Genomic DNA, 13,633 nt, shown 5'->3' with positions numbered 1-13,633 from the left:
TCTTGTTCTGCACGTACAGTAGTAAACATAAATGTTTTTTCTGAAGAAAAGTGATACAGTTTCTTTCACAATATCAAGTTCCACAAACTTGAAAGAGAAAGAGAAGGCTCATTCATCAATGTCTTGCTTTTGTTCAGGGTGTCCGACTTGTGTTAATCTTTGGACATTTATAAAGAATGTGATTTCATATTGGAAGCTGGAGTCTTTTTGTACGATATATTGACAGCAAAATGGGTTCATGTTTACTGAGGTATCGTGTTGTAACTGTGTCTTTTTTTTCAGAACGGTGTCAGTGGTGAAAGTTTATGATCAATTTTTTAAAATAATAACATTTTAATAAAAAATAAAGTATCATTAAGATTACAAATATTACTGAATACATCATGTTACGATAAGACTGCTTATAAAAACAAAATGTAAAAAAATTAAACATGACTTAATGTAACAATATTAAAACCACACTATTGAACTTTTGCTCAAGGCTCCCCATGTGGTTGATAAGGGCATTTGTCTGCAACCGGTGTCGTAAATAATGTCACTGTATAAACTTCCCCGTGGGCAGTGCAATTCACTGAATTTGTTGACTAATCTGATGAAAACCGCGAATGCAGAAACGTTGTTTGGAAACCATTTCGCACTCTTCTGCAGGAAGTGAATGGGCTGTGTGTGTAGCGACTCAACACAGAACTTACAGTGTGTGGTTGTAGCCGCTATAAGGCTTTTGAGATATCAGTGTGAGTCGAATTCGTCCAGTTAAGAATTGTGTTACCACTGAAATCATTTTAGAGACATTATTTTATGTTCGAAAAAACTACAAAGTGTTGCTTTAATGTTGTTATTACAAGTTATTGCAAAACACAAGTCCTCTAAAATACTGCATTAAAGGGACAGCTCACCCAAAAATTTATATTCACCCTCATGTCATTCCAAACCTGTATGACTTTCTTTCTTTCTTCTGCAAAACAAAACAGAAGATATTTTGAAGAATGCCTGTGATGAAACAACACTGTCCCCCATTGACTTCTATTGTATGGAAACAAAACAACCGGCACATTTTTAGCTATTATATATATCATATCTTATTTATTTAAAATGAGATGACGATGAAAAACGCTACATCTTTAAAAACTATACGCAACTCATTTTACCTTTTTAAAGCATACTTTTGAGTGACACATGATATTCAATGAGATTAAATGTCAAAGTTGAATCTATCAGAAGTCGACTGGATCATGAGGCGTTCTCTTCAGTACATGCCAGATGCTTGAAGAGGTGGGGCTGAAAAAGAACAACACTTAACAGATCGAAAAGTATACCCACTTCAGTGGATTCAATTCATTACATCTTGATGAAAGATAACAGAAAAATTTTCGGAATAACCTGCCCCAATGAATCGTCATGTTGACTTTAATCACATTGATGAATAGGGCAATTTAAAGATTTCTGAAATGCACTGCTTGGTGGTTATGTGAGGTCGCACAGACGGGAAACTATTTTACAGTTAGATGTAATAGGGGAAGTGCTGGAAATCTATCTAGGTGATACATTTTTCTTTTCAGTTACACATGAACAGTTGACTAACCAAAGCTATGAGGAGCATTTCTGCAGAGTGCAGAATGGATGCAGTGAGCAGGAAAGAAGGGAGATGCGACCGATGATAGATGATGTTGGTTCAAAGAGTGTGAGTTAACTTGCCTTGGATCTAAGCAACATTGCATTAGGAATGGTGCAGTCTTGTGTTTGAGGCTGACTTATATGAACTCAGAAAATCTAATAAAAACAATGTTTTTTTTCATTGTGTTAGCACAAATGTTCTTAAATTGTTAGTCACCGACAACTCGATTTTATATCTATGTGTTATGTAGTTGGTGGTGTCTATCAATATTTTTTTGTACAGAGTTTTCAATAATGTCATGGCACAGTTCCAGGTCAGATACAAACACAAGATGCTCCATTCATATTGCAATGCTGCTTTGATCACAGGTTTAATTTAATACATAGCTTAATTCAACTGGATGGGCAGATGCAAGGCCATTATGAAGTACCACAACCACAAACCAAATGTTGTTTATTAAAATCTTTTTTAATAATTTATAACCATCTGTGCTTTTGTACAAATCCAACCCGCCATCCATTTTGTATTTTTTTAAGTGAATTTCAGTGTCTACTGCTATTGATATATACTGTATAAAAAACTTTTTCTGTTCTACAGATGATACAGAACATCACACGTTGGATAAATAATCAGGACAGTGCATGTTTTTCCAAGCCTGACAAACCAGTTTGGTAGGACTCAGAGCTTTGCCTTCTGTTTTAACCTCACTTGGATAAAGAGAAATGAGCAATTTCTCCAGGGACATTAAATGGCTGCCAGTAAACCTATGAAAGTCTCAGAGTGTCTCTCCCTCTGGTCTCAGGCAGTGTTATCAAGCATCTATCATTTCCCTCTCAAAGCTGTGCGTTTCTCTGCTCTTTCACGGGTGCTAAAAGCCTGGACTCACTGGGTCACACTCTTTGCTTTTATTGAAACAATTCATCAGTGGGTTTTGTGGAATGGGTTAGAGAGTTATACCTGCACTTATGCGTAAAAGTTGTTTTGTAAATGTTGTTGTTACCTCTGGGAATTCTCTCTATTATCACAAGGTGAAATGTATTAAAGTTAATAATATTTTCATTCTTTCCAGACGAAAAAATTGTTTAGAAGATTCTGCAAAAGGGCATACTTAATAGAGCCTTTAAATCTTTGTTTATGGCTTGGTGAGTTTATAGCAAGCTTTATCAAATAAACCTTATTTACACTAAAATACCAGTTTGGGAAGTTACTCTACAAGCATTTTATTTCTTTTTAAAGAACATTTAAATTGCATGTTTATTCATTGCTTAATGTTAAAAGGAGCTCTAGTCATTATCATACACTTGCAGCAGTGTTTTTAAAATGTTGAGAATTTCCTGGAATAGGACACTTATAAAGCGGTCGCTTTTGGTCCTTGATTCTGATTGGTTGAGCCATTCTAAGCCGTTATAAAATACCCCGATAACTTACGGCTGACCGCATTATGGCCTAAATATCACTTTATTTACTGTATTATATGAAACCTTGCTATGCATTTGGAATAACCGTTTTATAAAAGCAAAAAGCCACGAAACGGTGGTTTACAAGTGCATTTTATAACAGCTAAGGGGGTTATAAAATGCACTGTAACCCCCTTCTTCTTGGTGCTTATTGTTTAATTTACACCACTGTATGTGGACATGGTGTGCTTTTAAATTGGCTATGCCAAATTCAGACAGAAATTCAAAAAATGTCCTAGAGCTTATGGAGTAAGTAGCATTTGATTTTTAAGGTGCTACTTTGGTTTATGGATTGTTCAACAACAAGGTTATGTATGTCCGCGATTCATCCGTCTAATCCCCTTCTATCCGCTAGCCTAGTGTCATGTGATTGGTCAAGTGGTGTAGTCTGCTGTGATTGGTCAAACGCCTTTGTAACGAGCAAGGCGGGACTAGAGCGAGTGATGATAATGAGAGTCAGCTGCGCGTTGCACGGGTATCGCATCTCTTTGGAGGAGATCGGAAGCATAAATGGACGAGCGACCGGAGAGATGACCAGGCCTGGATTCTATCTTATGTTTTATTATGTTTGTGTGGCCGGCAGTGGACCGTACGGGAGCTGCCGGCATTTTACTTTCGATTTGGGGTTTGTTTATTATGTGTCATTTGAAAATGAATTGAAACCATTGTTTCCTCAGAAGTTCTTCCTTTGGTAGTTTCAATAAGACGCACTTAGTTTCACAACGTAGAACACAGGTTTTAGACGCCACGCGCATCACGAACGAGCGAGTGAAGTTTTCACGGCAGTCCCAGCAAAACGTAGTCTAGTAGATACGCGGCGTATAGAGACACGTCTTGTTTGCGTGATTCAGAGTCGACTCCCTTTTTTACAAGCCAATAACTTTGTTATTTATTCACCTTAGGACTTACAACTTGGCAGACTGCTTACTTTCAAACATGACAACATAACACACTGCATGAAATGTAATTTTCATGATCTAGTGCTACTTACTCTTTATGAAGTAAGAGCCTTTAAATCTTTGTTTGGGGCTCGGTAAGTTTATAGCAAGCTTTAACAAATTTCCTTGATAAAACCTTATTTGCACTAAAATACCAGTTTGGGTAGTTACTCTACAAATTTTTTTTTTCTTTTTAAAGAACATTTATATGACATGCTTATTTAGGGAGCTCTATTAGTCACTAGCATACTATAACCCTATTCCTTGGAAAGAATATAGTTGATCGAAGGAAACAGAACTTTAGGATTATATTGGCGATTTTGTGAAAATCGTGGTCATGTTGGTATTTTGATAAGGTAAATTTTTGTTTAAAGTGGCCTCAGCAGACCGCAAGAATTTATACCACAAGCTGAGCTAAGGCTCTCCTTTTACTTTGGAGTGCTATGACGATGTTTAATTAAATGTTAAAGGCTTTTTCCTAATAGCAGCATATGGCCAGGTGACGACAAACTTTAATGTGATGTTTGGATCAAAGCCACTAACGTCAGATGCTCGGCTCTAAAAGCTGATTTAGTAAAACTCCATAAACATGTGGCGCGTTTAGTCCTGCTTATTAATGATAAATTCCTCTACGATAACCTGACCATTAAACAAAAAAGCATTCCTCTGGGGCAGTTTGAGCATGGTAAATGGACATTACTTAAATGTAATATGACTTTTATTTCCCAGAGGGCAGAAAGATGTTTGGAAACCCCATGCGTGTAATGTATCTTACACAGGGTGATTGATTCTCTGGGGCAGTTTCTGTAAACGTCCTGATAGCGCTAAAAAATAGTTTTTTGATGCAATTGTAGAACTTGGCAAGGTACAACTGTAGTACATGAGAAACCTGTTCCTTCCAAGAGAAAGCCATCAGATAAAATCTGGCGTCCCCAGCATGGTCAGTTTACATAGATATTCAGCCCATCCCATCTTCAATAAAAGTTCTTACCTGCACCTAAACCCAGTTGTTGGCATAAAGCTGAATCAGTATTTTGGTAAAGATGCAGCACACGTTGGGCTTAACATATTTTCATACTTTTCATTTCAAGACGTCAGCTTAGTTATGTCTCACCTAACAGCTTTGTAAAATGAAGTACAGTATGTGGGGATCAACGGTGCTCAATCTGAGGTAGGACCGCCGTGCCGCTCTCCTCCCCAGATTATAACAGTTAAACATGTGTCGCGAAACTGCTGAAGCAGCTTGTCCTACTGTATCTCCCCATCACGGCAGCGCCCGCAGCTCACCATAATCACCTGCATCTCAAATATTCATGGCCCATCATCTACCCTGAGAAACTGAAATTTTTCAAAGCAGTAAATTTAATTTCTAAACGCAGTGGAAAGAGAGGGTGATGGGTTTCTTTTAAGACTTTATAAAGGAGAAAACTGCAGTATTAGAGGAAACCTGCGCTGCATGAGTTGTCTGTTTCACTTTTTTGTTTTATTTGTTTATCTGCAGTCTGACTCATTGCTCGCTTTAGGCATTTTAGGGACAATGTATAAAAAGATATGAAAAAGCATACAAGATTGGGCAGATGTCATAATTTAAAGAGACAGTTCACCAAAAAAGTCATTTATCAATTCATATTCAAGAGTTGTGAATGTGAATGGTATTCTTAAATGATTTCAGAATGGCCCATAACCCTAGTGTAAAGAGCAGGTCCACCTCTGATGTTGGCAGGTCTGTCCCAATAATGCACTTTCAGAGGGATTACAGAGACTTAAATGAGCTTCTCACTGTCTTCCCTACAGCTGTCATGTGTTTTCACAAGCTCACGTTCTCTGGGATAATAGAGTAGGCGTTGCTGCAAAGGAAAGTCTACAGGAATAATAAAGGAAACAGGGACATATGGGGGATGTGGAAGGAGTAAATGAACTGCAATAAAGAGCATCATTAGCGCCTTGGACGTATTTATGCTGATTGGGTTAAAGCGAGAGCCTGCGGACAGCCTTGCAGCTCGACCCTTAATGACGCTCAGAAACTGGAAGAACCAAGTAGTGCCTGCATATAAATATCACAGGCACGATGCTAAGGTGGAATAGGTGGTTGGTTGTTAGAGCGTTACATGCTATCTAAAATAGTCATGATATTTAAGCAGAAGAGATACTTACATATGGTTTATAGTGGTCATATAGCTGCTGTAATTCATCAAACTATAAATAAAATGATTATTTTGAGGCATGTACACAAACATTTAGAATTTAAAAACATGTACAGATGTTTAAATTGCAGCGGAGAAGGGATGCTTAGCAAGATTTAAGGAATTTGATCGATTTCAGCTCTTCATTTACACTATACGACCACAGTGATTTAGGGGAATGAAATTGCAAACTTTTGAAAAAGTGTATAAAAATTGTTACACTAGTTTCTGAAAATAATGTTTTTATCGACTCTAAACTATTTAAACATACATTTATGAAAATGGTGACATCATTTGCAATGCGTATTACGCGTTTTCTTACCTGCGTAAACTTGGATCCTTTCGACAACTTGGCAAAATTGGGCTGTTTTTACAAGAGTGTTTTCTAAAAACTGAAAACCTTTTATTTGTTTTTGATGTTCGTTTATATGACAACAGCATTTTTGGGGGACTGAAAAAATTAATGGTTATAAAGGGAATTGTATTGGTTTTAATGGAAATGACAATGGTCTGGTAGGTGATATCTGGCAATATTGGAATAATGCCCCAAAAACACTATGAAAAGCAACTATGGAAACCATACATTTTTTTGTGATGGTTTCTATCGAGTTCCTACATTTTTTTTCAGCGGGACACTTTTTTAATTTTAAGTACAACAGTCATTTTAACGTACCCTTTATTCAAGCCCTGAAATCCAGGCGTTGTGTTAAACACATAGAACAAACATATAGCTATCCTGATCTGCTCTCCACAAAGCCTACAGTAAAACCCGCTCGCTGATGGATAGATTCAAATGCTATAATATTTAATCTGTGCCTCGCATGTATAGATGAGCAATAGATATGAGAAAGAAGCGATTCTGATAGATCTCTTTGTAGCGTTTCTCGACAGGCTTAAAGAAGAGCCCCCGGGGAGCTGGAAATCTCATTTAGATAGATCCATCCCCTGGCGTTAAAAGATCTTTCAAATAATGTTTAATAAAGATTGTGAGTAGTTTGTTCTAATACGACCGATGTGGGATTTAATTAGCTACGAGCAATAATAAGCACAGCTTACAGTAAAGATAATCGTTGAAGTGAAAGTATTGAAGTGTAGTGCTCTTTATCATATTTACATGATCTGCAGTGTGGCAGGATACAGTCATCACGCTGTTGAGTGTCCTTGAAACTTTTCATTTCACCTGTGCGATCCATTCATGTGGAATGCTTGCTTTTAGAAACGGAGGGCTATAAACCGCTGCCTTTATTTTGAATGTGCGTTGAACGTCTTCATTAGGCTATTTGCACATCTCTGACGTCCTCAGAGACTTGAGGAGAAAAGAAAGGTGCTTTTCAGCACAGAGACTTCAACCATTCTTGAAGACGAGATTAAACAGGAAGATTTCCGTTTTAGCTTTTCTTTTTTAAGAACAAACAGATTGTGCTGCTTTTTAAATGTGTTTATTAGCTAATCTAGCCCATCCTACGCAAATCACTTGTGCAAAAACAGATCTTTCGTCTGCGACTGACATCATTTGAGTGATGAATTGGAGACATCAGTTACGTATGGAAGGCCAGGAATGTTATTGTGGTCATGACGTCATTCCTCTGGGACAGTGCGACATCGCTGACAAGCAGACTGCATTTCTGGACCTCTTCCTGAGCAACAGAAGGCAGATAAATGACTGTTTGGTTATGCAAATACTGATATGAAGCCCAAGATGATGTCATTGTCTTTAAATGTACTTTATATTTAGAACCCAAACGAATGACATCACATAATGTGCGTGGCCTACAGCACTCAGGATTTAAACGCAACAGTTCCTGTGGATGATGATGGTGAATTTGTTTTAATGACTGCCTGTGATGTGACTAAATTTAGGGATTGAGCATCTGGTTTTTATTTTGTTTTGTTCTGGTAAACTTTGTTTAGGTTTTTGGTAAACTCTTTTGTAGCGTGATGCTATTGTATGAAGATAAAGTCTATTCTGACTCCTGCTGAACACTCCTGCTGAATGCTGCAGAAAATAACCCCGAAGATATTTGCGTATATTCTACATGCTGAATTTTAGGCTATAGATAGAACTGTTTAGTTCTCTCGAACGTGTCAGGCAGATTCCGTTTTTCCTGCCACAAGATGTTTAGATGTGAAATGTCGCTCACACTCTAATGGCAAAGCCCTGACTTAACAGCTGGTGTACTTTGTGGATTTCCACATGGTTTCACACTTACACCATCCCTTTTACTCAGACACAGTTGTGAATTTTGTGTGCATGTTGGACTAAATGTGCTAATGCAGTCAAGCGTTCACCTGGATAACAGAAAAACAAACAATCATTATGTTCATTACAGTATAGATTTAGTTTGTGATTGATTGAGCACATAAATCTGTAGATAAGGAATCACGTGTTTGTTCAGGTGATTCATTAAATCCTCAAGAATATTACGTGCTGTTCTTGTCGAGCTTTGATCTGTCATTTAAAGAAGCCAGTTGGGAACAGGTTTGTCCCATTTTGACAGTGACATACCTTCAGAAAGACGACTTAACAAAGTTGTCAAAGTGACATGAATTTTAATGCTCTGAAGGAAGTCACATATCTGTCAACAACGTCAGCAAGCAAGTGCTAGATTTAGAATTCATTGTGCCACCTAAAACGTATTGCCATCAAAAATGATTTGGCATACACTTTTTGACTTCTAAAATCAGAATACTTACCCAGTATATATGTTTGTTGTGATTTCCAGATTTTCTTCTTTTTGCACATTTTGAAAGTATTGCTAAAACATAATCCTTGTTTAATAATCCTGCTTCATATAATGGGATTCTATGGGGTCCACCTGTCTAAGAGTTCCTAAAGCATATCATTTCAAAATGCGGCTCCTGGCGACATGTTAACATTTCGTGAAAGCGAATCGTTTGATATTTTCAAAAAACTGAACGTGATTTTAAATAATATTAACCCTAATGTACAGCCTCTACACACAATCACAATCTTCTTCTCGTAGTATTTGGTGGCGAATGGCATACCAGCATACGTTTAGCACCACCTGCAGATAGGGAGTGTTGAGGCTGTACAGTTTGGCTAATATTATTAAAAATGACGTTCAAATTTATGAAAATATCAAGCGAGTAACTTCATGAAACGTCAACATGTTGCCAGGAGCTGTTTTTTGGAATTATGTGCTTTAGGAACTCTTAGAACGGTGGACCCCATATACTCCCATGAAGCAGAGAGGGCTGCGTATTTAGCAAATAATCTTCTTTATTGTTCTACTCAAGAAAACATGTCACCAACATCTCGGATGGCCTGAGGATGAGTAGATAAACTGCAAATTTGAGTTTTTGTCTGAACAATCCCTTTAAAGAACTTCCGTTTCAGTTTCTTTTTGGTAGCAATGTTCAAATGTTATACACTTCATGTTTAAACTGTATGTCTTTAACTTTAAAGTCTTTTTACTTTCTTTTTGTTGCCACAAAAGCTGACCAAGCTATACCCGAGCGATGACACTTTATGCCGGTTTGATGTATTATGGTGTGTTTTACAGTACACTGAATTGCAGGTGCTATTTTTGGAGGTTGTTGAAAATGTTTCAGGGCTTTATTTAACTGTCCTGTGAATCAGCATGTGTGTGTGTGTAGAGGGGGGTATTCATCTGGGGTTTATTACAGTGCTGTGATTTTTCTAGCAGTTGTAGGATCTCTCTGGAGATTTGTGTTGGCAGGCTGTGGGTTAAAAAGTGCCTTTCTGCTCACACTTTTAATGAGGCTAAGATCTCCATCACAAATCTGTCCCCAATAAGTGGCCCTTTATTTTGAAAATCTATCTGTGAGTTAGCTTTTATCAGTTTTAAATATACTGATTAAGTCAACAGCACTTTGAGAAGTTACACCGATGATGCAATAAAATACTGGAGGGAAAGATGCAGTCTTGATATCTGTTAAGCAATCATAGTCTAATTACTGTCTTAATTTTAAGATGCTCCTTTATCACCTTTGAAGATAAATCAGTGTATTGTTTATAATTCTGTTTCCATTAAATTCTTTTCAAAGGCTCACTGGTGCTGAACGTAATAAAAACCGTACATATTATTGCAAAAAAACTCAAATTTATTTATGAATTTTCTGAATGGTCTGGAAGCACTTCCGGATTATGTTAATAATTATTTATTAATTCTTTTATTTTATTTTTCCTTATATCTTATAATTTGCTTTAGCAAATACCAACAGTAATTTTAAAATGTGTCATTTAAAACCATTAAACCTACATGTGTTACAGTGTTTTCACACCACTATCAGCTGCCAATGCAGAACAGGAGAGAAAAAAGGAGGACTTTATTTGATATGCGGTAGATAAAAATAGACGAGGTGATCTTGGCTGTGAATACCTGCAGTGTATAAGCAGACTATGACAGATTTCAGTGATTTGTGTGAGGCGGCTGGTGCAAGTTTGCCAGGAAGGAACGTTGCGAACTTTACCATTTTTATAGTCAATACAAAGAAGCATATCTGCAGAATGTAAATGAGCCTTGATGATGACGCTGGAAGCTGAAGAAGGTCTGTCAGCAGACAACAAATCTGCTGCGGCGACTATTACTTACATCCTCAGCGACGTTTACTCTGTATTCTAGCATTTCAAAGAGATAACTGTGGAATGTGCGATTTTGAAATGAGAACAAATAGTTTCCTTTTGAAATGTCTTGTCACTTGTCTGAAGGAATTCGTGGTGTTTATTCAGTTCTTCTTCATGTGTTATAAATATGGTGTCTTTTGTGATATATATCTTGCAGGTGTTGTTTGAACAGCTCCTGCGAAGATCATATCAATGTGGACTAACTTGAGCCCTGTCTTTGCTCGCTGTGAAATGCTGCAGGCACATAAACAATGTAAGTGAGATTCAGGGTGATGCAAACTTTGTCGTTTCTGTTATGCGGTAAATCTCTTTTTAACTACCTGAATACAACACAAGCATTTTGATTTTTTTAAATAGTTTTATTTTTAATTCTTTTGAATGCTTGCTACTTTATTAACTAGAACTTTTTTGTTTAATTTCGTAACTCTAATAGTCAATACATGAAGCCTTACTGTATGTGACGTATGAAGACAATTTTCTATGGGAAATGTTTATTTATACCTCTAAATTACTGTGACACAGACCCTGACTCAGGTCAACCCATCAATGAAATACTGACTTATATAAAAAAAAAATGTTAGGATAGTATGAGATTTTAGTTAGTTAGAGAAGTTAGTTTTTAAAGACACCTAATTGAACATTATTTGAGAAAAAGGCTTTGGGTGATTATAATAGTCAATTCTTGTGTCCAGACCAAAGCATCTAAGATTGGAAGAAGCATTTGAAGAAAATGAGTAAAGACAATTCATCTCTTGGAATTGCATTTTATTTCAAGATCAAATCTCTTACAGAGAAAATAAATGATGATCTGGACACTATCATCAGGAAATAGTGTGGCACAATAGACAATGACCCAGAGTGATACACTGTAGTCAACCCAAATTATAGAAGGAGAATATGTTCTGAAATGGGATTTCTAAAATGGGGAGACTGCAGACATCTGAAGTGAAACTTATAATCACTTCACAACTCGGCTCACATTTGTTCTTATTTCGTGCACACTTCGAATGGAAGTTTTGAAAATTTGCTCCTTTCACATGCACAGAAGGTGACAGGTGAGGTAGTCCGTCTCCACACTGACTTACTGCCACGCAGTGTTTTATTCACAGAATGTCATGAAATGCCTTCAGTGTTGTGTTGTGAAACTCAGTGTTTCTAGATACACAAAAGATTGATCTCTCAGCCACCTTGTTTAGATTTTTTGCTTCCACACCATCTCTATATAGTGTTAGTTAATGAATCATTGGCTAATGGTTGGCTGTGGTTCACAGGTCACAGGGTCAAAGTTGAAATTGTTCATCACAGCTCGTGACCTGCATGTAATGTCGATTGGGGGGGGGGGGTAGTGCTTTAAATTGCCGTGTAGTTTAATGCATTGCAGATTTATGTGTAAAAGTGACATCAGTTCAATCTCTAGCTTTGATTCGAAGCTTTCCTTTATGTTTCATGTATATTTTTTACAAAGCATTACCTTAGGTTTGCAGTATTGTGAGTGATATTATATTATGTATAATATGCCCATACGTGACCCAACCATGGTTTGAATCAACCCAACCCGACAATTCAATCTTAGTTTATTATCATCAGCAATTCATGAACTACTGCTCCCAATTTTTCCCTGTTTTGGCTTTCTGATTCATAGAAAAGAATCATTGCATGCAACAGTCCCCAGGGATTGCGATCATGTTGCACACGTTGTGCGTGTGGGTTTACAAAATCAAGACGTACACGGAATGTAGTTTAGGAGTGGTGCACATGGGACAGCGGAGCATCTCCCTTAGGTGGATTTCACATATTTTCCTCATGAATTCAAACAATCTCTGCTACAGTACATTCCCTTCAGCTGCTATTTCATGAGGTGATTACGGACGAAGAGAATTCAAGTCGAATTACTACACATCCAATATGTGGATACATACTGCATATAGGCGAGTGTGCTGTTTTCATAGTGATAGGCTACAAAACACTTGTGACTTCGTCAGAAAATGAATGACATGTAGGACTGAACAAAATATTTTGGGGGGTCCTCAACTTTAGAGGAACTGTTTAATTCAATGTGATGCACTTCCAAATAAGTTGACAAAACGTTGTCACAATATGGCAACTTAAAATACTGTTTTAAATTTTCTGTATTTTAATACCTTTACCACCAGACCAGTTCCTTTATAAAGAGCCGCTGTCGTATCACCTTGGCACTGAATTTCAGCCTTGTGGTACCTATGCTCCTAATGATAAAGCTTTTCTGGATGCCTCATGAATTGTTGTGTGTCAGGGGATCTAATAGGATTTGTAGAGCACTATGTCACTTCCCACAAGAATTCATGAATGCTCAGAACGGTCTGAACACTTATGCTGGGGCAACATATGAAACCATAAAGCATAATTTACTGTATCATTTTATTTTATCACTAAGATAATATGTTAAAAGACAGTTCGTTGACCATTCTATAATCTTGCCGTGGCCAATTTTCAATAACACAGACAGTCACAATCATCCCACTATATTTCTGAGATGAAAACCACTATTTTGTCTCCCTTCCATTTCACCAGTCATGATATCCATGCTGTGCATATTTGCCTGCGATAATCGGTAACCATAGTAACACAGGCTTGTGTAATGTGGTGATGTTAACAGTGCATGAGCACTGTAATGCCACACAAGCACTACCCTATATTAAAAAGCAGCGAGTTAACTCCATTTCTGCTTCACGGCGGGATTTTAACAGAAAAAATAGGTTTACATTCCGACCACAGTGCTAATAAAGTTATTATGGGTCATATTTCTGGTTTCAGGTCCTATACTTCCTATGGTTAAATCTCCACTATATGTA

The sequence above is a fragment of the Triplophysa dalaica genome, chromosome 21 (genome assembly GCF_015846415.1).
Source record: "Triplophysa dalaica isolate WHDGS20190420 chromosome 21, ASM1584641v1, whole genome shotgun sequence".
Lineage (NCBI taxonomy): Eukaryota > Metazoa > Chordata > Actinopteri > Cypriniformes > Nemacheilidae > Triplophysa > Triplophysa dalaica.
This window is presented reverse-complemented; position numbering follows the sequence as displayed.